This window comes from Pleurodeles waltl, chromosome 6 (genome assembly GCF_031143425.1).
Source record: "Pleurodeles waltl isolate 20211129_DDA chromosome 6, aPleWal1.hap1.20221129, whole genome shotgun sequence".
NCBI classification, from domain to species: domain Eukaryota; kingdom Metazoa; phylum Chordata; class Amphibia; order Caudata; family Salamandridae; genus Pleurodeles; species Pleurodeles waltl.
In genome coordinates, this window is record NC_090445.1 from 1638062248 (window position 1) to 1638083983 (window position 21736).

Below are 21736 nucleotides of genomic sequence, written 5' to 3' on the forward strand. Positions count from 1 at the left end.
TTTCTCACATGGGCCCCAGTACTTGGCACACACACACGAGAAGGGAAGGAAACTCCCTGTTTTCTTTTTAAACATCAGAAAAATACACAGATCCAGATCTGCAGATTTTTCCGTTGTTTTAAAAATAAATGCTTTTAAGCCCTGACCCTCTGGGACCCCAGCACGGGAACTAAGGGGTCCCTATAATGATCCCTTTTCTTTGTTTTTCGTTTTTTTGGGGGACTTGGATGAAACCTAGTCCCAAGATGGCTGCCAACACTGCCTGTTTGAAGTGTTGGCAGCCAAACAGATATCTGCACAGGGACAGTCGGATCTGCTGAGGATCTGTATCCCTATATATCTATATTTCTTAAACTCTATATTATCCAAAACTAATGAACAGATTTACAACAAATCACAAATGCGTGCTTTCAGGATCAGGATCTAGCTTTCTGCCAAATTTGGTGTAATTCCGTTCAGCAGTTCAAGCTGTAGTTGTGTTCAAAATTTTGAAAAATCCCTTTCACAGAGAATGGGGGAAAAAGTGTTTTGTGATCCCCATACATTTTCTCAGCCCGCACTTGACAGATCACCCCAAAGCCTTCTAGACAGCAGCTTAATTGACTAAAGTATGTTTTGGAAATGTTGAGAAGGGCCACTGAATTTATTAGCAAAACAAAAAACACTCCATGTAGGGTTAAAAAGTATTAACTATAACTATCTAGTGGTGAACAAGGAACAACACTTGAAAATGAGTAAGGAACGAAGGTGACAAACACCTAGACAGTGACTATCTACATTTGAGCAAGAGCCATATATCGAATTGAAATTGTCAGGAGTTTGCTCACTGCTTTTATCTCTTCTTACATAGATCTTTAAACTTAGCAGGTTTCATTTTGAGCTTGTAGTTGTAGACGTTGGCCACCAGCACTCATTTTAAGGGACTGTCACTTATTTTTTCCTAAAAAAAAACATTTAGACAAAACAAAAGAGAATAACACAAACTGGGTAAGGGAGAAGGAAGAGAATAATGGGAAAACAGTGAAAAAGGGGACAGCATGAATAAAAAAATAACCTCTAAGTGTCAGATAAAGAGTCTTTGGCACTTAAGGGCATATTTAAGAAAAATGGTGCTGCACCCAGTGCGGTGCCACTTTTCTTGCACCCCTTAGCGCCCCCCCTAAAGCCACCATGTGTGCACCATATTTAAAGTGGGCACCAGGGCCGTAGTTAGGGGACTAGCATCAGAATTTTTTACGCTAGTCCCGCGCTTTGCAAGATTAGCGTAAAAAATTCTGATGCTAATCCTGCAAAGCACCCAGAGAACCACTGCAACCAATGGAAGCCTTCTTTTAACGCCTGCTCTGAGCAGGTGTTAAAAGTGCTGCATAAAATGGCACAAGGAATTTTCTTAGATTTCCTTGTGCCATTTTTTTGGCTCCCCTAATGGGGGAACGCCCCCTTTGCATACATAATGCCTGGCGCAGGCATAATGTAGTGCAAAGTGCTACAAAGTGGTACAATGCATGCAATGTGTCACTTTGTAAATATAGCACAGCGTCTTTGGCCTTTTTAGTGCCACATTAGCGTCAAAAAATGACCCTCTATTGTTTTAAAAATTAGGCACTGCAGTACAACAATGTTCCATAGATCTTTGACCCATCCTGTATCTTCAGCAAGCAAACACAAGCATTTGAAATGCAACAGGTCTCGCATTTCTCTGAGTTAGAGGTATAGTAGTTGTAAACTCCCAACCTGACTTTTCTTGCCTCATTAAATGGAAAAAAACAAGCGTGATCGCGCTGCTAAACACGCGAGATGGCGCTGCGAAAAAAGAGAAAAAGTAGTCCACAAACCGGACGGAAAACAGCGAGCCTCATGTGTTTTCAGTACTTGGTCGCTGCACTCGAGGAGGGCTAACCACCAGAAAAGGCATGACGTATGCATGCCTTCCACTAATTAAAGCAAGCACATTATAAAATGCAAGCCCACGAACCAATGAAAGACACTGACATGGGTGGGGCTCCGAGCCCTTTTCTAACTACTACAGTGTCTCGCGAGTGATACGCAGGCTCGACCCTGAACAATGACTAAAAACAAAAGGAAATCAGATTCAACGTATGTGCACAAGAAATTGATGGTGAAAAGCTACTATCACAATACAAACAGCGTGTGATTCACTCACTGATAAAAGGTTTTTGTTGCTCCACTGGGATCTCATCATTTCACTTCCAAAGTTGCCGTCATGGACAAGGGCTCCGAGACTGAGGGGTTGAGAGCTTCCTTCAGTGTTAGAAATTAAGACAAGAGCTACTAGAATGTAACTTATCAGCAAATGTTATCAATTCTGTTAGAGCAGGAGCAAGATAATGTGGGTCACCACTGCCTCCTGCTGCTGTCGGGTCATCAAGTACAGTGGTGTCTATAAGATTAACTAATGTAAAGCTTTAAGAACCTGTCATCAAGTGTTTAAATACCGGAAGCTGGATATGATCCGTTAACTTGATTGTAACTTGTTCTGGTTTAGGGCATGTTTTATCAGACATCATCATGTGACTTCTGACCTATTTGCCTGTATTGGCAGAATGGAAGGTGTAAGCTTTGAAGCAATGTGATTTATTTTTGGGGATTGTTAATAGTGTTTTTTACGTATTGATTATCTCTATAAGACATTGTATCATGTAATACATTTATGTCATGCCTTATGAGTTGTGGTAATGGATTTTATAGATTTTGAGGAAGTTTGGCATTTTTTTTAAATTGTATTTTACTGTTTCCTTAGCCACTAAGTGTATTTAAAATTTAAGCACGAGTCATAGTGTTGTGAAAAAACTGGGGTCAATTCATGCAGAAAGAAACCCAGTAGACAGAAATAACATTTCTAGAAATACAGGATGAGCAGGAGAAATTATATACATTTTTAGTATAGCTAATACACTCTCGGGAAGGCCCACCTGCACACACCTTCACAAAGTATTAACCCTATGACAGTAGAATAGCTAATTTCGATCAGCTTTATTGATTTGTTATACTATAGAAATTCCTTCCAAATTGGCTGCAATGGGTAGGGAACAGTTAAAACAGGAAAATACCTAATACGATCCGGGTCCCTGGGTGGTTCACTACCCAGAGTCTATTACAGTGTAAGAGAATGGATGCCAAGGACCCCCAAAATGTAAGGCTTTTCTCTAAACCTCTCAGTTCAACAGTGGCTTCGAAGTCAGTCTGTGTGCATATTCTGAATCTGGCTGTGGCCCAGCCAAAGAACCTTAATGTCTGAAAATCGTCTTAATAAACACTTCTCTCTCTACCCACTATGAGAATGCAGAAATAATTCTTGCAGTAATTCACACATGTCCAAAATAAGCAATAACCCTTACCCTTAGGATTTGTCCTAATCTGACTTTGTTCAAGAAATGCTGAAATGCCGAATCAAAGAGACTTTCCATCCTATGTGAAAGCTCTTCGAACTACCATCCACCCGCCCTTCTGTAAGGATCCTGGACAGGAAGAATGTAAAGTAACAAATTAGAAAGAGATATGTGAGAAATTCAGTTGATCCTAACTTTCTATAGCAAATTAACCCTCTATGTTGAGAAAAAGTATAAGATTTCTCTTTATCTTACACAATAACTTTCAACAGCCTGAAACAGCCACAAACTAGTGGTTTACAAAACACTTAAATGCATAAGCGTTGCCCATAATATTCAGCCCCATCATGAAAACAAGGATGCAACCTCATGCAGTGTCTTGGAACCCGAGTCGTGTGCCGCATGACATGGAACAGAAATCGTACACCATGAACATAATTGAGTTCAGGTGCTTCACTTACTACTAAAGAGCCTGGAAGCACTTACTGTCTGAAAATAAATAATTACACTGACTGTGTGGTTAATGAGTCCAGCTTGAAGCCCGTGATGATCATAAGCATTGAAAGCTGGGAGAGCCTCTTCCTGAGTCCTTCCTTCCTGGGTTTAGGGTTACCAGTGAGCAGCTTTCCTACCAATACTACAGTATGAAGCCCACCTTCACATTAGGTTTAGTAGAACCATTGCAAGAGCATGACTTGGTTCTATACATTGCATGTAATGTGTTTATGTAAACTGCATGATTATTTTTGTTGCATACTGTGTGTTTATTTAAGTACACTGCATGCAGTCCACGAGTCTTTACATTGCATACTGCGTGTTTATTTAAGTACACTGCATGCAGTCCACGAGTCTTTACATTGCATACTGCGTGTTTATTTAACTACACTGCATGCAGTCCACGAGTCTTTACATTGCATACTGCGTGTTTATTTAACTACACTGCATGCAGTCCACGAGTCTTTACATTGCATACTGCGTGTTTATTTAAGTACACTGCATGCAGTCCACGAGTCTTTACATTGCATACTGCGTGTTTATTTAAGTACACTGCATGCAGTCCACGAGTCTTTACATTGCATACTGCGTGTTTATTTGAGTACACTGCATGCAGTCCACGAGTCTTTACATTGCATACTGCGTGTTTATTTGCGTGTTTATTTATGTACACTGCATGCAGTCCACGAATCTTTACATTGCATACTGCGTGTTTATTTGAGTACACTGCATGTAGTCCATGAGTCTTTATATTGCATATAGTGAGTCCGATTCGCAAAGGTAAACTTAGAACAAAAGTCTAACTTTAAACCTAAATTCTAACTGTACTCATAATAAAGTTAGACTGTTGGTCTAAGTTTAAACCAAAAGTCTAAACTTAGACTAAAAGTCTAACTTTAGACCTAAATTCTAACTTTACTCATATTAAAGTTAGACTTTTGGTCTAAGTTTAAACCAAAAGTCTAAACTTATACCAAAAGTCTAACTTTAGTAGTGGTAAAGTTAGACTTTTGGTCTAAGTTTAAACCAAAAGTCTAAACTTATACCAAAAGTCTAACTTTAGTAGTGGTAAAGTTAGACTTTTGGTCTCAGTTTAGACTTTGGTCTAAGTTTACCTTTGTAAATCAGGCCAATGTGTGTTTATTTAAGTACACTGAATGCAGTGCAAGATTCTTTACATTGCATGCAGGGTTTTTGCTTCTATGTGTTGTCTACATTGGGTCATTGGCCATAGAAATCTGATCCAGGCAGCAATATTGATCACATGTATTATTTACTATTTTGTTGCCAGGATAATGGAGGTCAAAGAAGAAAAAAATCTACATTTTGAATCAGAGCAAAGCTGCTAAAATTGATTTTGCATTATTTTTTACCGTGTTTACTTCAACTAATTGAGAAAGTGTATGGATTCATTTGTTCAGCACTCACTTCGTTTCCAACAGAGAACATACATCTGCCTCAAATTTGAAGTGGGACTAAGCTAAAAGGGAAATTATTCTCTCGTATGCTAAACCACACAAGCAACAAAATACCTTGGTGTTCAGCAGTTTAAATATTATTGTGGGCTGGCTTTCTTATTGTTTCTATACATTGGATACAACGTGTATTGCTATACAGGGAATACGATGTATTTGTATGCTTTGCAGAAAATGTATTGATTTCGATCCCTTACTTACTGTGCTTTAACTTACATTATGCAGTATGTTTGTTCATATATATGCATTGTACAGAGTTTTCATTTATCTACATTGCATTGAGTATTCTTGATTCGACATAATATGTTTATGTTTTGCTACTTAGAATGCCAGATATTGTATGTCTATACATTACAGGACATATACTTCATTGGATGTATTGCATACTTCAACTGTGTTTCCATGCTCTGTACTCTGTTTGCAGATTCCCATAGATGGATTACTTGAGATGTTCATTTTAATATATTGAATACATAGTGTGCACATGTCTATATATTGCATGCTGTCCATTATGTATTTCGTACACAGTATACTTAGCTCTACATTTAAGTTGATTTATTTTGTGACCTACTGGTTTCTTTTTCTGTTATGTGTACATACTTCCAGATACATTGTCTTCTTGTAAATACATTAAAGATAGCATATTGGTATTATTACATTATATAACGTGCATTTATTCTTTGCATTGCATGCACTGCTTTTGTTCTACTACACGTTAGTTTCTGCACATTACACACAAGGGATCCTGTTTATGGAAACAACGTAAAATACAGGCAGAAATGTGCTCCTCTGTCTGAGTATACATTTTAGGGTAAGTGGCAACATTGCTTGTGCACGTGTGCCAGATGCAGCTTACAGTCACACTGCAGCGAATGTCCGGTACCATGTCCCTCAGGGTATTGTTCTCGCTTTGCAGACTTTTCCATAGTGGAGAAGTCAGATTAGGGAGAAGGAAGTCACCTATTCAAAAGCACATTCTCCCCGATTAGCAAACCATTTTTCCCAGTGGGTAACGCCTTCCCCTACATATCCATTAAAAGCAGGGGTGGTCCCTTGCCTTTCTCATCCTGGAAGAGGAATTGATTCACCTCTTCGCTGAACTAAATTTCCAGTCATTTCCAGGGTGTAAAGAGTGTAAATTTGTGAATGCTCACAAACATGTAAATGCACAAACACAAACTTACTTCCTAGGCAAACAATGCCTTGGAATTCCCATCTCTCACCCCTTTAATGAAGTTTAAATACTGTATATTTCTCTGCACTTTGTGCTTAAATCTGCAAGTATTAATTGCATTTACCCAGGCCAGAAAGTCTATTGTGAACTCTGTCAGATATGAAAAAGGTACATTTGGTTAACAACCATTTATATTGAAATTTCCTATTTTTGTCACTCTTTGTTTCCTTTATTTTTTGACAAAATACCAGGTGTTGAGCTGCATCACAGCTACTGCTTTTGCAGTTTCTTTTTTAACGTCAACAAAAAAGAAATAATAAAGAAAATACAATACAAAAGATATCATGGAGTGTCTATGCCAGCATCCTAAGTATCGTCCTTATGGAGCTCTCAAGGGAGTCATTCTTTTATTGGAGTATTCTCATCACTCTCCACTTCGGCAGGCAAAGCACATTCAGCTCGTCTTGGCCTATGACCTTCAAAAATGGCATCCACCTAACTTCAAATTTCATGTGGGAACCACTTACATCTCTGGACGACAGTTTCATTACCAGTATGGTCCAAAGCCAATGATACCATTGGGCTAAAGATGGCACTTCTGTTTCCTGTGATGGTCGTCTTTGCTTCCCTAGACAATGCAGCGCCATATACGACTCCTCCAGAATAGGCATTTATATCACTCCAGTCTACGCCCAAGGATCATAGTTTGAGGCATCAATGGTAGAGAGTACCCTAATATGCTATATATGACTTATTTTAACAACTTCTTCTCAAAAGTGCTTTACTTTGGGACAATACCTTCACAACCTCCCATCTGTTGTGACTGGCACTGATATAAGTTGCCGAGTTCCCTTAACCCCCACTGCTTCAGGGTAACTTGTGCTAGTGTTTCTTTTGTCAATGGCAGGAGTGGATTCCTTAATAGTAGACGCACTGGTGAATGGAGAAACAAGCACCCTAACTCCCAGGCTTGTCTTCTTCACCCCGAACCAGTTGTGGCCCCAGTCTTTGCTTCCCTGTGACATATCAGAATGTCCTTGGGTAAGAATGCCATGAAGGAGATAAGAGGGTCTTGTTCGGGGTATAGATGAGGCATCCTTGCATCCGAATGATGCCCTGGCATAACGGGCTTGTGGCACCAGACAATATAGTTCTAAGCCAGGGACCTCCAGCCGACCTTTCCCAACTAATCAAGCCCACACTAACTTGATCAGTGCACCCCGAAGCGTGTGAAAGAAATGTGTGAGATGGATAGAGATGTACATAGAATGGTAAACAAATGGGGGAGTATTACCATTTCTAAAACTGTCACTCTACCCGCTAAGGACAGAGGAAGTTTAATACCAAATACTATTGTGTCTGTAATTTGTCTAGAGCGGGGGCCACTGATGAGGCAGAGAGTCATTTCTCTGTCCCTATGGAGTATAATGCCCAGTTATTTGACCAAGTTTGTCATCCATCGGATGGGGTAGTGTAGATCTATTTCAACCAGTTAATGGTGAGATCAGAGAATCCGCCTAACATAATAATGTCACTGACTATGGGGACATTGTTTGCCGCTTAGTCCCTGACAAGTAGTAATATATAGTCGGCATACATGAACAGCAGGAGCCAACTAGTGTGGAAATTAAGGGCCAGATGTAGCAAAGGTTTTTCCCCATTCTGTGTCTATGGGAAAAAGTGTTCGTACATATGGCCCTAAGCCCCCTATCTAAGCATCTGTCCAAGAAGAGTCGTGACAGTGGCTCCACGGGGAGGACAAACAGCAGGGCTGACAATGGACTCCCATTCTGAGTGCCCCGTGATAGCAAAGAGGTCAGGTGAGGAGTCGTGTCTGTTTTTAATGACACCACCTTGGTCAGGGTGAACCAGCATCAGCAACAAGTCATTTAGTGCTGAAGTTAAAAATGTTGTGTGCAGCTTCGAGTCCAGACTGAGAAGTGCGATTGGTCCATGTGACGCACAGAATTGCACATCTTTACCTGGTTTGGGAAATCACTGTAATTATGTGTTATGTTAAAAGGATGTATTATGTGCTTGGCTGCCCCAGGCTAGGGCTTCCCAGCGTGCACCTGCTACACATCATTACAAAACCAACCTAGGATAGAACAGCTAAGTCTTCAACTGCTTCCTATACCTAAGGTGATTATCTACTTTCCTTAGGTAGGTGGGCAGAATATTCTATAACATTGGAGCTATTACCCAAAAGGAGCGTCCTCTCTTTCTAGAAAGTCTGAAACCGGGTACCATGGCCAGATTATGGCCTGCTGAACTAAGCGCCTTAGTGGGTAATAGGACGGAAGCAAAAAAACATCATAGGCGCAGAGACTATGGACCAAACACAGTGCTTTGAACTGAATCCACCTCTCCACAGGGAGCCAACGCAGGGCGTGGATTTGCTGAGAAACTGTGCAGACTTTTGATAGCTGATATATTGAATTTGCTCCCGTGTTCTGCATAATCTGCAATCTTTCTTTCAGTTGCCCAGGGGTAGCTAAATATAAAGTGTTGCAATAATGAAGGTGCAAGATGATTAAAGCCTTGCTAATGATCTTCGGCATCTGCGGGGAGAAAAAGCCAGTCATACGGTTAAGGCATATTAAGATGCCAAAATTGTAGTTCACCAGATAACAAGTCATCTGACTAAATGCCCACATTTCTGACAACTGCTTTGAGCTCTGATGGCTACTCCTACAAGTTAGGCCACCAGTGATCACTCCATTCGTGTGAATGTTTTTCCAGCAGAAGAATTTCAGTTTAGTTAGCATTCAGCTTCAAACACATTGAGTGCATCCAATTTGTAACAGTAGACATACAGGGCCATATTTATACTCCGTTTGCGCCGAAATTGCGTCGTTTTTTTTGACGCAATTTCGACGCAAAACTAACGCCAACTAACGCCATATTTATACTATGGCGTTAGAGGCGAATAGCGCCAAAGTTCCCGGAATGTGCGTCATTTTTTAGCGTGAACCCCTTCCTTGCGTTAATGATATGCAAGGGAGGCGTTCCCGTCTAAAAAATGACTCCCAGGCCTTTACGTGGTATTTATACTCCCGGGCAAAAGCGACGCCCGGGAGTGGGCGTGGCTAAAAACGGCGCATTTGCGCCGCTTTTTAACGCCTGGGTCAGGCATGGCGTTAAGGGACAAGTGGGCTCAAAATGAGCCCAGAGTGCCCTCCCCTGCCCCCAGGGACCCCCCCTGCCACCCTTGCCCACCCCAGGAGGACACCCAAGGCTGGAGGGACCCACCCCAGGGACATTCAGGTAAGTTCAGGTAAGTTTTTTTTTTTTTTTTTTTAATAATATTTTGTGGCATAGGGGGGCCTGATTTGTGCCCCCCTACATGCCACTATGCCCAATGACCATGCCCAGGGGACAGAAGTCCCCTGGGCATGGCCATTGGGCAAGGGGGCATGACTCCTATCTTTACAATGATAGGAGTCATGTTGATGGGGGATGGGCGTCGTTAAAAAATGGCGCAAGTCGGGTTAAGACGATTTTTTCGACGTAACCTGACTTGCCCCATTTTAAGACGCCCATGCGCCATTTTCCCCCTACGCCGGCGCTGTCTGGTCTACGTGGTTTTTTCCCACGCAAACCAGGCAGCGCCGGTCTGATTGCGCCGTCTAACGCCATTCCATAAATACGGCGCCCGCATGGCGCTTCAGAATGGCGTTAGACGGCGCAAAACTTTTTGACGCTAAACTGCGTTAGCGCAGTTTAGCGTCAAAAAGTATAAATATGGGCCACAGTTCTTATAACAGCCTCAACCACTGGTGTTGTGTCTCTCGTGATTTCAGTACAACAGTTGACAAATCTGCTCAATGTGGGGATAACCTTGTTCTGTATTTCTTGAAGAGCACTCTCGTGTGACCTCTTGTGCTGCTTTATTATTTTTGAGGGTTTTTATGTCAAGCCTTACCATCTACTCCCCTATGAGGGCATCTCACTGTTTCCTCTCTTCCCTTGTGAGGCAAAGGAGGGCCGCCCTAGAATTTACTGTTCTTGTTTCCTCTGAGAACAGGGCTAATAGAAAATAAATTCTTTTGAATCAAGTGTTTCTATTTCTTGCACACAGGGTCGGTTTATCTCGTAAAGAACATTATATAAAGTATAATGTTAGCATTTGTTGTAAGGAATGTGTTTATTTCTATAAATTAAGGCCCATATTTATACTTTTTTAGCGCCGCATTTGCATAATTTTTTTATGCAAAAGCAGCGCAAAGTTACAAAACACAATTGTATTTTGTAAGTTTGCACGCTTTTGCGTCAAAAAGCGGTGCAAATGCAGCACTAAAAAAGTATAAATATAGGCCTAAATCTTGTATCGCTATGCCTATGGACATTGCATATAGTTTTTTTGTTTCATATTCCATTCTGTTAATAATATGTAGCATTTAATCAATCAGTAGTCACGTAGTTGCAAAGGATATAATTCAAACGTATGACAAAGTGTACATCTTGTACATCCTGTGGGCTTCAAGCATTAAGAGAGCACAGTTAAGTTCTAGACTCTACGGGGCCAACTGTACTAAAGGAGTACTCTTTTACATGCTCTTAAATGCCTTTGTCAATCGCTCTAAAAGTCAAGCCCCTATTAGTAAAAGTGCAAAGAGAGCACAGTCCTTTCTATTTGTAGAAATTGTTTAAATGTATTTCCTGGACATTTGCCTTATATTCCCATGTTTCACAAAGACATGTAAAAGTATGTGATAAAAACATTTAAAAGTGTACTACACAAATACTACGTCCCATGCCACATATATATATATATATAAATATATATATATATATATATATATATCTCGCTAGATAGGTTTACACCAAATTTAGCAGAAAGGTAGATTTTGGTCCGCAAATTAATATTTTCCTTATTTAGTGATTTAGTGTAAATCCGTAAAGTAGTTATCAAGATATTAAAGGAAAATCAAAATTGTATATCTAGATGCACAAACACTTCGTAACTCCTCCCGATCTCGTGCAGAGATTTGATTGGCTGCCAACACTTCAACCAGGAAGTGTTGGCAGCCATTTTGAGATTTGCCTTCAGCTGAGTCTCAAAAACAAATGAAAAAAAAGAAAAGGGTGCAGGGTATGTTTATCCTAACCCTCCAGCATTGGTCCAGGTCCCCTGGACCCCACCAGGGCAAAAAAGCATTTTTTTTTTAAAGTAACAGCAAAATTAGTAAATAGTCGCAAATTTTGACATTAATGTTTTTTAAAAAAGCAAGCGAGGTCTCCCGCACCTGCTTATCATTTTGCCCCCAGGTGGACCACATCCAGGAAGCATGCATATTTTTATGATTAAGGAGGGGGGCACACTGGCCCCCCTCCTAAGGCTTATTAATGTCCCAGGGACCACCATCTCCCCAGGGCTGAACAAAAAAATACATGGGGTGGGCATGCGCGGACACCCCCGGGCCCCAGGGTCCACCACTTTCCCAGGGCTTTTTCCATATAATGATGCAGGGGGGTTGCGTGGACACCCCAGGACCTGGGGACCACTGCCTCCTTGGGGCTTCACCAATTAAATTATGTAGCATGGACACTTGGACCCCCCTGGGCCCCGGGGAACAACCTCCCCAGGACTATATTTGAAAAATAGACAGGGGCCTTGCGGACTCCAGGACCATCACCTCTCCCAGGGCTTTGCCAATATATTGATGTGGGGGGTTGCACTGACACCCCAGGCCCAAGGGACCACCACCTCTTTGGGGCTTCACCAATTAAATTATGCAGGGCTGTCCGGAGCCCTCCTGGGTCCCAGAGACCACCTCCCTGGGTCTATATTTGAAAAATAAACAGGGGGCTGCACGGACCACCCCTAGGGACCCCACCTAACTGGGGGGGCTACCAACAGATTTGAAAAGGGGTTCACATGGACCACACAGCCCTGGGGACCACCACCTCCCTGATCCTAAACATTTTTTTAAACATGGAGGGGGACCACGTGGCCCCCCTCTCCCGGGTCATATATAGCCCTGGGGACCACCATCTACTGAGTGCCGGTGCAAGTATAACATAAGAGGAAGGCTGTTCAGCCCCCTTCTGGAGCCTTTTATATCTGTAGGGACCACCACCCCCCAGGGCTGGCTCTTGCTATCTCCCAACGTGCCCACCCTTGGGAGGTAGCTGTTTGCTTTTTCATGGCGGAGCTATGACAGCCCCCAGCAAGCGGGTGCATTAAAACTGCTACTACTTACTGGGAGTGGAGTTTTCATCTGTTTCCCTGCATGCTGTCATGCTGGCAGGGATGGAGATGAAACTATTGCTCCCACACTCAGTGCATTTACAGCAGCTCCCTCAGTGTGGGAGCAATGCCGGGCTCCTGCGGGAGGTGAGGAGCCGGCCGGGACAGCGGGGGCCTTGAGGATCCCCTGCAATCCCTTCCATTAACAAAGAATAACTTACTTCTGTTAAGTACAAATCATCCAACTGTGTTTTCACTGCAGTTCCACCTTGTAAAGTTATCTGATGGAGACGCTCAAGGAACAATCACACTTGCAAAGTTACAGACACACAAGATCACAGGAAATATTTAGGCCGCTATAGTGTAGGAGATGCCTTGTACATTTACTCAATGAGGTAGCACTTATTGATTAGCCTGTAGAAAGTGATCCAGTTAGGTAGACATTCTGCACAAAATGTTGGCGCCTTCTTGGATAAATACGCAGGGCAGTAATCATTCTGGCACAATGTTTATTGCACAGAAATTAAACCTCAACTGGAAGCTTTTACAGATATGAACAAAGCAGGTGCCCAATTTGAAGCTCTACTCCTGTAAAATACTAATCATCCAAATTTCTTGCATATGGTGAAAGCAATACAAGTGTTTTTCTCTGCATTTTCACCTTGAAAACTTATCTGTAAACCTTAATAGATGGGTTGGGTGATTATTTGGGGTTGGCCGGAGAGTCTGGCTGCAGTCCAGGCCCTGCGGCCAACCTCTGCCGTGCACAGCCAAAGGCCATGCATGGTGCGGGTTTGGATTAAGGTATAGTAATTAAAATTACTTTAAGGTAAACAAAAAAATAAAAATCACTGAAAAAATGAAAGGTTATAGTTAGGAGATAGAATTTTAAAAAAACATAGAAATTCACTTAAAAAAACAAAGCTTACAGGGACGTTATAGTTAGGCTCACATTTTAAACGTACAAAATCATAGAAATTCACCTGTTAGAGTTATATCAAGTAACTACATCTTTGGTCCTATGGTAACTATAACAGCTGATTACCCCAGATATTACATCACTCATTACCTGTTTTGTAACATCATTGATATTATCACTGCAACATTTGTGGTACAACTATTGATGAGAAAACTGTGCATGCAAGGGGCGTGTGTTATAGTTACCTTAGGGCACGAATTATAGTTATTTGAAATAACTTTAACTATAACATGTGAATTTTTATTATTGTGTACATTTAAAATGTGAGCCTAACTATAAAATCCCTGTAACCTTTGGTTTTTAAGTTAATTTCTGTTTTTTTTTTATTTCTATTTCCTAACTATAATGTCCCTGTAACCTTTGTTTATCTTCAGTATTTTCAGTGAGCATGCATATATATATATATTCACTGACAAAACAAAGTTTAAAGTGATGTTATATGTAGATGGAAATATCAGCTAAAACAAAACATTTTCAACAAAAAAAAACACTCTATAGTATTGTTTACTATTCTAAGTAGAATTTGTGCTCTAACCGTGCCCAGTGTTGTCATCAGTGATGATATTTGAGGTGTTATAATTGATTACATCAATGATGTAATTGAATTGTTGTGAATGAAGCAATCTTTGAGGTCGTAACCAGTGAATGGTGGGAGCACACATTCTAGGTAGCTCAATAAACTCTTACTGGTGGATTTCAGTGATTTTTTTACTTCAAAATGTTGTGTTTTTTAATTGACATTTTCACCCAACTATAACGTCATTTTAACCATGGAACATTTCAGTTTTTTGTTTAACGTAAAGAAATGATTACCATACCCAACCCCAAGTGGGCAGCCAATCTAATGCTACGCATTGCAGGTGACCAACCCCTCACAGACACCCAGCCCCATTTTGTTTTGTAATTCATTTTCTAGGGTCCTCTGTAGTCCCTCTGTGGTCCTGCTGGATTGCAGTAACCCTCCTAATTTACATTTTTCATTACGGGCCAGGGTTCCCTCTGGGACCCTCCCATAAGAGCCAATGGGTCGGTGTACCCTTACCCTACTCCCTTATATGGTATGTAAACACTTTTAAAGTCAGGGGACCAAGTCCCTGAATCCTGTAATGACACCACAACATTCCTGCTCATCTATATATATATATACATTACCTCATTACCTACTAGAGGTAGAGAGGTAGAGAGGTAGAGAGGGCTTCCAAACAGGTAGGATGGAGGAAAGGTCGAGGGGAGAACACTACAGGAAGGTACATTGTAGCGCATGTGTTGGAGGGGCACTATAGTGTGTGGGGTAGAAACTTTTCGAAAGAAGTGTGAATTATTCCAAGGACAGGCTACCAACAGCATTAGAGAGATGCTGCAGTGCCAAGTTGTTCTTTTTCAGCAAACGAAAGTGAAACAAAAAATGTTGACACGTAACGTTGATGGGAATTGATAGAAGGGGGAGCTTGAAGACAAATGGAGTGTAACCGGCCACCAGCACTCTGTGCTACAAAAACGAAAAAAATAGATTGTGAAGGAGACAGATCTGCTTACGGTGAAGTGATTTTGTGGATAAGGGTTGGCGCGCTGTAAAGGGGCTAAGCATGTTTCTGTCCTAATGTCCAAATATGCATACTGAAACAAATCAGTCTCACTTGTAGGACACTTCTCACAGTCATCATATCCCGATAACAATATAAAACTGACCTGTGAACAGACAGGCACAGACTCCACAGAGCAGCAGACATAATTTTTCACAAACTTCAGAGTATTCAAAGTAAATGTGGCTGAACTGCACAGAATCTAACAAAGTAGGTAACTCAGCAGAATTCTGTGGAGGCTCAGAAAAAGGGGCTGTCCCAAAATAAACTTTACCCATTCATTTTTCCACAGCAAAATTGAACAGCTATCCCACAGAAACCGCTGACCAGAATTCCACCAAATTTGGCCCAAAGCTAGATGTTGGTCAAAATGTTGTGCTTTTGGTATTTAGTGTAAATTTGTTTAGTAGTTTTTGAGAAATTAAGGCTCAAACACATTGTATATATCACAGCCTGAGAGCCCGAGGAGCCGCAGAACCAAAAGATCTCAAGACAAGATCTGATTGGTTCTGACTACTGACAGACATTTTAGGATTTGGGACTGAGTGCCCAGTCTTGCAAAAAAAAAGTTTTTTTGACAGACCTCAAGAACTTCACTAACAGGGTGATATATATATATATATATATATATATATATATATATATATATATATATATATATACATATATCCACTTATAAAACCATAGAAATTCAGCAGTTATAGTAAGAGTTACTTCAAGTAACTATAACAGGCGCCCTAAGGTAACTTTAACTCATGCCCCCACCATGCACATATTTTTCTTCAATAACTTGACTGCTAATGTTTCAGTTATATTTTTTATTTTTTTTATGATGTTACAGAACTTGTCATGAGTGCTGTAATATCTGGGGTAATTAGCAGTACATGGCAAGGGTGCAAGGTAAAGTTACCTATGGGTGCAAGTTATAGTTACTGGAAATAACTCTAGCTATAACGGCTGAATATCTATGGTTTTGCAGGAGTATATTCAGAACCTAATCATAACGTCCCTGTAATCTTTGTTTTTTTCAGTGATTTTTTATGATTCTTTAACCGCAAAGTAAATTTAATTACTATATGTTAATTCAACCACTGCCACACACAACCGAAGGGTCTGTCTCTCTTGGTGTGAGAGGGTGTCTCTGGGTGTGAGAGTGTCTGGGTGTAAGAGTTGGTGTGTGAGGGTCTGAGTGGTTCTCTGAGTGGATGTGTGATGGTCTGAGTGGGTGTGTCAGTGTCTCACTGGGTCTCTGCGAGGGTGCGTCAGTGCCTGAGTGGATCTGTAAGTGGGTGTGTCAGCATCTGAATGGGTCTGTGAGTGGATGTGTGAGTGTCTGAGTGGGTATGTCTGTGGGTGCATGAGGGTCTGAGTGGGTCTGTGAGTGGATGTGTGATGATCTGAATGGGTCTGTGAGTGGGTGAGTCAGTGTCTGAGTGGATCTGTGAGTGGGTGCATCAGTGTCTGAGTGGGTCTGTGAGAGGGTGCATGAGGGACTGAGTGGGTCTATGAGTGGCTGTGTGAGTGGGTCTGTGAGTGGGTGCATGAGTGGTTCTGAAAGTGGCTGTGTGACTCTCTGAGTGGGTCTGTGAGTGAGTGCATGAGTGTCTGAATGCTTCTATGAGTGAATGATTTAGTGCATAAATGAGTCTGTGAATTTTCTTTTTTACTTTTTTTGCTGATATTCGTGAATTTGTCGCAGCATTACACGTGGCCACCCTGAGCAGTGTGACCTATTTGTGAATATCGGGTGTTGTGGAAAAAATATTATAAGGTCATAATTTGACCCTCACATCCCTGGGGATTTTTATTTTATTTTTCAGCCCTAACCTAAAATGGCAGCTGCAGCTTTCTGGTCAGGTTGCAGTCAGCCAATCACAGCATTCCTGTTGGCACACGCATTTGCAAATTCACCACGATTGCCCCAAAAACGTTGCAACAGATCTGCTGCACTATATATACAAATATATTTTCCCTTTAATATCTCAAAAACTACTCAATGGATTTCCACCAAATAAAAAAAAACACAATCTAACTTTCTGCCAAATTTGATGTAATTCTTACAAGCAGTTTGGGCTGTAGTTTTATTCTAAACTCCTTTGGGAAAGAACATGGGAAATGCATGTTTCTTGACTCCTCCCCCTTTTCCTCAGCCCCCGCTTAACAGATCACCCGAAGTTACCATGTGCAACAAGAATCACTGGCATACTTTTTTGATGTCAGTAGATAATATATATATATATAAGATATATATTTTTGTATATATCACCCACTGGTAACCAGTCACCAGTCGGTAGTTATAGTTTGGACCATGTTTCCATAGAAGATGCATTTTTTGACTTGCCTATATCTTTGGCATTGGATTGTTTGATGAATCGTCACTAGATTTTCCAAAAGAAAGTACCCTGGTGATTCTTGTTGCACATGGAATGTTTGGGGGTGATCTGTTAATGGGGGGCCAAGAAAAAGGAGGGTCAAAGAAGTTGTGTTTCCCATATTCGTTCCCATAGGACCTTTAGACATGGCTACAACCCGAACCACTGGACGGAATTATAGCACATTTGGCAGAAAGCTAGCATTCGGTACACAGATTACACCTTCACTTATTTGATGTAAATCCATTCAGTATTTTTTGAGATATTAAAAGAAATCCTAATTTGTATATTTGGGCTTGCGGATGTTCACGAATTTTCATGAACGCGCATGCAAAAAGAAGCACCGTCATGGGCTGACCGCAACCGGGGTGAAAATCCTAATTGAAAGTGGCATGAGGGGTCAGGGTGGAGATACCTTGACCCCAGAGGTGTGATATAGGTGTGTTTTAGGGGCAAATTATGGGTTTAAAATAATTTTGCATCACCATGCATGATGTTCGAGAATATTCACAAATTATTTGTGAAATATTCCTGAATATGGAAAATTTTGGAAGAGAAACCACACACTCATTAAATACACTAATTAATTTGCTTATACATGCAGTCAGAGACTCATGTGCCCACTTAGACACTTATACACCCACTCAGACACTCATACACCCACTTACAGACCACTCAGGGCCTCACACACTCACTCACAGACCCACTGAAACCCTCACACATCCACTCTCAGACCCACTCAGGCACTGATGCACCCATTCACAGGCCCACACTAACACTGACACATCCACTCACGACCCACTCAGACACTGATGCACCCACTCACAAATCCACATAGAACCTCATGCACCCACTCACAGACCCATTGAGACCCTCATGCAGCAACTCACAAACCCACATAGAACCTCATGCACCCACTCACAGACCCATTGAGACCCTAATGCAGCAACTCACAAACCCACTCAGACACTAATGCACCCACACACTGACCCAGTGAAACATTGATACACCCACACCAACTGAGACACTCATACACCCACTCACAGACAACTCAGAGCCTCTTGCACCCACTCACAGACCCACTCACACCCTCACACACCCATTCACAGACCCACACAGACACTGACACGTCCACTCACAGACCCACTCAGACACTGATGCACCCACTCACAAATCCACATAGAACCTCATAGACCCATTGAGACCCTCATGCAGCAACTCACAAACCCACTCAGACACTAATGCTCCCACTCACAGATCCAGTGAGACACTGATGTACCCACTAAGACACTGATGCACACACTCTCACACCCAGACAGAGTCTCTCTCAGCCACTCTCACCCCAGATACACCCTTGTGTGGCGGTGGTTAGATTAACGTATAGTTATGAAAATTACTATACATTAAAAAAACATAGAATTTCACTGAAAAAAGCAAAGGTTCCAGGGTTGTTATAGTTAGGAAATAGAATTTTTTTAAAACATAGAAATTCACTGGAAAAAACAAACGTTATAGGGACGCTATAGTTAGGCCCTCAAATTACTTCCACAAAACCTGAGAAATTAAGCAGTTATATTCATCTGGGCTACCTATAAATTGCACCCATGTAATGCACTGCTTTTCATATCACATATTACATCACTCCTGACATAGTCAGTGACATCACTGATGACATCACTGATGACATCCTCAAGTATCTGTAAGTGGATATATGTATGTATGACTGAAGGTGTGAGTGCTTGTATGGATGAGTTAGTGGTTGAGTTGGTTTCTTTATGAAACCGTAAGTGGGTGTGTTACTAGGTGTTTATACGAGTAAGTGGCTGTGTGATAGTCTGTATTGGTACTGTGAATGGGCGTCTGAGTAGCTCTATGACTATAGCCCAAAACGCTGGATGAAGTACACCAAATTTGGCAGGAAGGTAGCTCTTGGTCCAGAAAGAGCCCTTGTTGTGATTTGGTATAAATCAATTCAATAGTTTTGGAGTTATTAAAGGAAAAATACATTTGTATATCTAGGGGCACGAAGCCTCCACGAATCCAACAGTCCTGTGTTGATATCTGGTTGGCTCTCAACACTTCAACCAGAAAGTGTTGGCAGCCACTTTGCAACTCAGCAAAAATGTATAAAAACAACAAGTAAGGTCTTCCGCGTTTGTTTACAGTTTAGCCCCAAGGTGGGCCAGGTCCTGTGGTCATGCCAAAAGTATGCAAAGGTGGGAAGAGGGCGCATGTGACCCCACCTCCACAGGCTATGAACAACCCCTGGGAGCACCACCTCCCTGGGGCTTTATATACAGAATGGAGGTGGGCTAGGTGGGCCCCCCTCCTCAGGTTCATTATAGCCCCGGGGACCACCACCTCCCCAGAACTTAAATTGGAAAATGGAGAGGTCTGCGCGGATCCCCCTCCTTAGGCAACTGAGAGCCCAAGGGACCACCAGTAGTGGGTGGGAGCAGGAAAACTGTTCCCACTCGCTGGAAGAGGACTTTTCATCACCTGCACACAAGGAGCAGCATTATCTGCTGCTCCCTGCATGTGCGAGCAGTGTTGCCTCCCACTGGAGGTGAGAAGCCAACAGGGACCACAGGGGCATTGAGGCTTCTTGTGCGGTTGCCTTTGCTTAGTGGAGATTTAACTCTCTGTAGTCTCATCATTTTCACCACATGACAATTCATATGTTCAGTATAAAGATGTTCAAGAAGCAATCGCAATAGCCAAAAGTACCCTTGTTTGGTGGAGATTGAACTTCTTGCTGTCTCGTCATTTTTTCCACACAAGGATACATGTCATCGGTAGGAAGAAGCTCGAGGAACAATCACATGTCAAAATTATAGACACACAAGGTCAGAGAAGACATTACTGCGGGGTCCTTTACGCAGCTGGAGTGTGGCATATGCAGTGTACATTTTGGCCAACAAGGCAGCACTTCCTAATTAGTCAATAGAATGTACTTCTGTTGGGTAGACATTTTGCATCATACTGTGGCCTCTTCTAAGCAGGTCAAGATCCATTCTGGCAGTGATGCTCATTTCACAAAAATGAAACCTCAATGGGAATCACTTACAAATATAAACAAAGGAAGTGCCCCAGTTGGAGCCTCTCTTTCATAAAGTACAAATCATCCTAATTTCTTGCTCTTGGCTCAGAAAATGCAAATGTGTTTTGACTGCAGTTCCAAACTGAAACATTATCTGAAATCTTTGATGGAGGTGAATGCATCATTGCAGTTTCAGAGCACAATATCTTCTGTAGTGACTGTAACAAATGGGTTTTTTCTTGTCATCTCCTGTTGAGAACAGAGCATGTAGGTCTCCCTTACAACTACTATGAGTATGCTAATGTGAAAAATGGTCTAGAAGCCCCGTACGTTTGGCCAAAGGCCCTGCTTGGTGCAGGTTGGATGCCTACTGGGGGTTGGCCGCAGGGTCTGGCTACAACCTTAGAAATTCACTGAAAAAAATCAAAGTTAAAGGAACGTTATAGTTAGGTTCTGAATTCACACACACAAAACCATAGTAATTCAGGTGTTATATAGTTAGAGCTTTTTCAAATTACTATAACTTGTGCCACAAAGTAACTATAACTCGCGCCATTGCCAAACACAGATAATCACCCCACATATTACACCATTGATGACATCTTCTATGGCAACATCAATATTATCATTCTAACATTTACAATAAAATTATTGATGAGAAAACTGTGCATGGTGGGGGTGTGAGTTATAGTGCAGCCACAGGAGACAAGTATGAAATAACCGTAGGGGCTTAGTCACAAACTGCAATTTGCAGTACATTTGGTACTACTACAATATCACTAACAATGTACTGCAAACAACTATTAACATACCTCTACATTTTAGCAGCAAATGTGGGAGCGCAAATGAGGAGTGGCAGGAAAATGGGAAATACTTACTACTAAAGTGGAAGGGTTAAGGAAGGAGTAAAGCGTGGTTACGTTAGAATTAAGGGAGGGGTTTAGGGATGGATATGCACCTACCAACAAAGGAGTAACCCAATTCTTATTCACAAACCACACTTCTAAAATTACTGCATCCAAAAAGGATCCAAAACAATTGTAAATGTACTCCAGCTCAAAGCCAGCTCCTCACA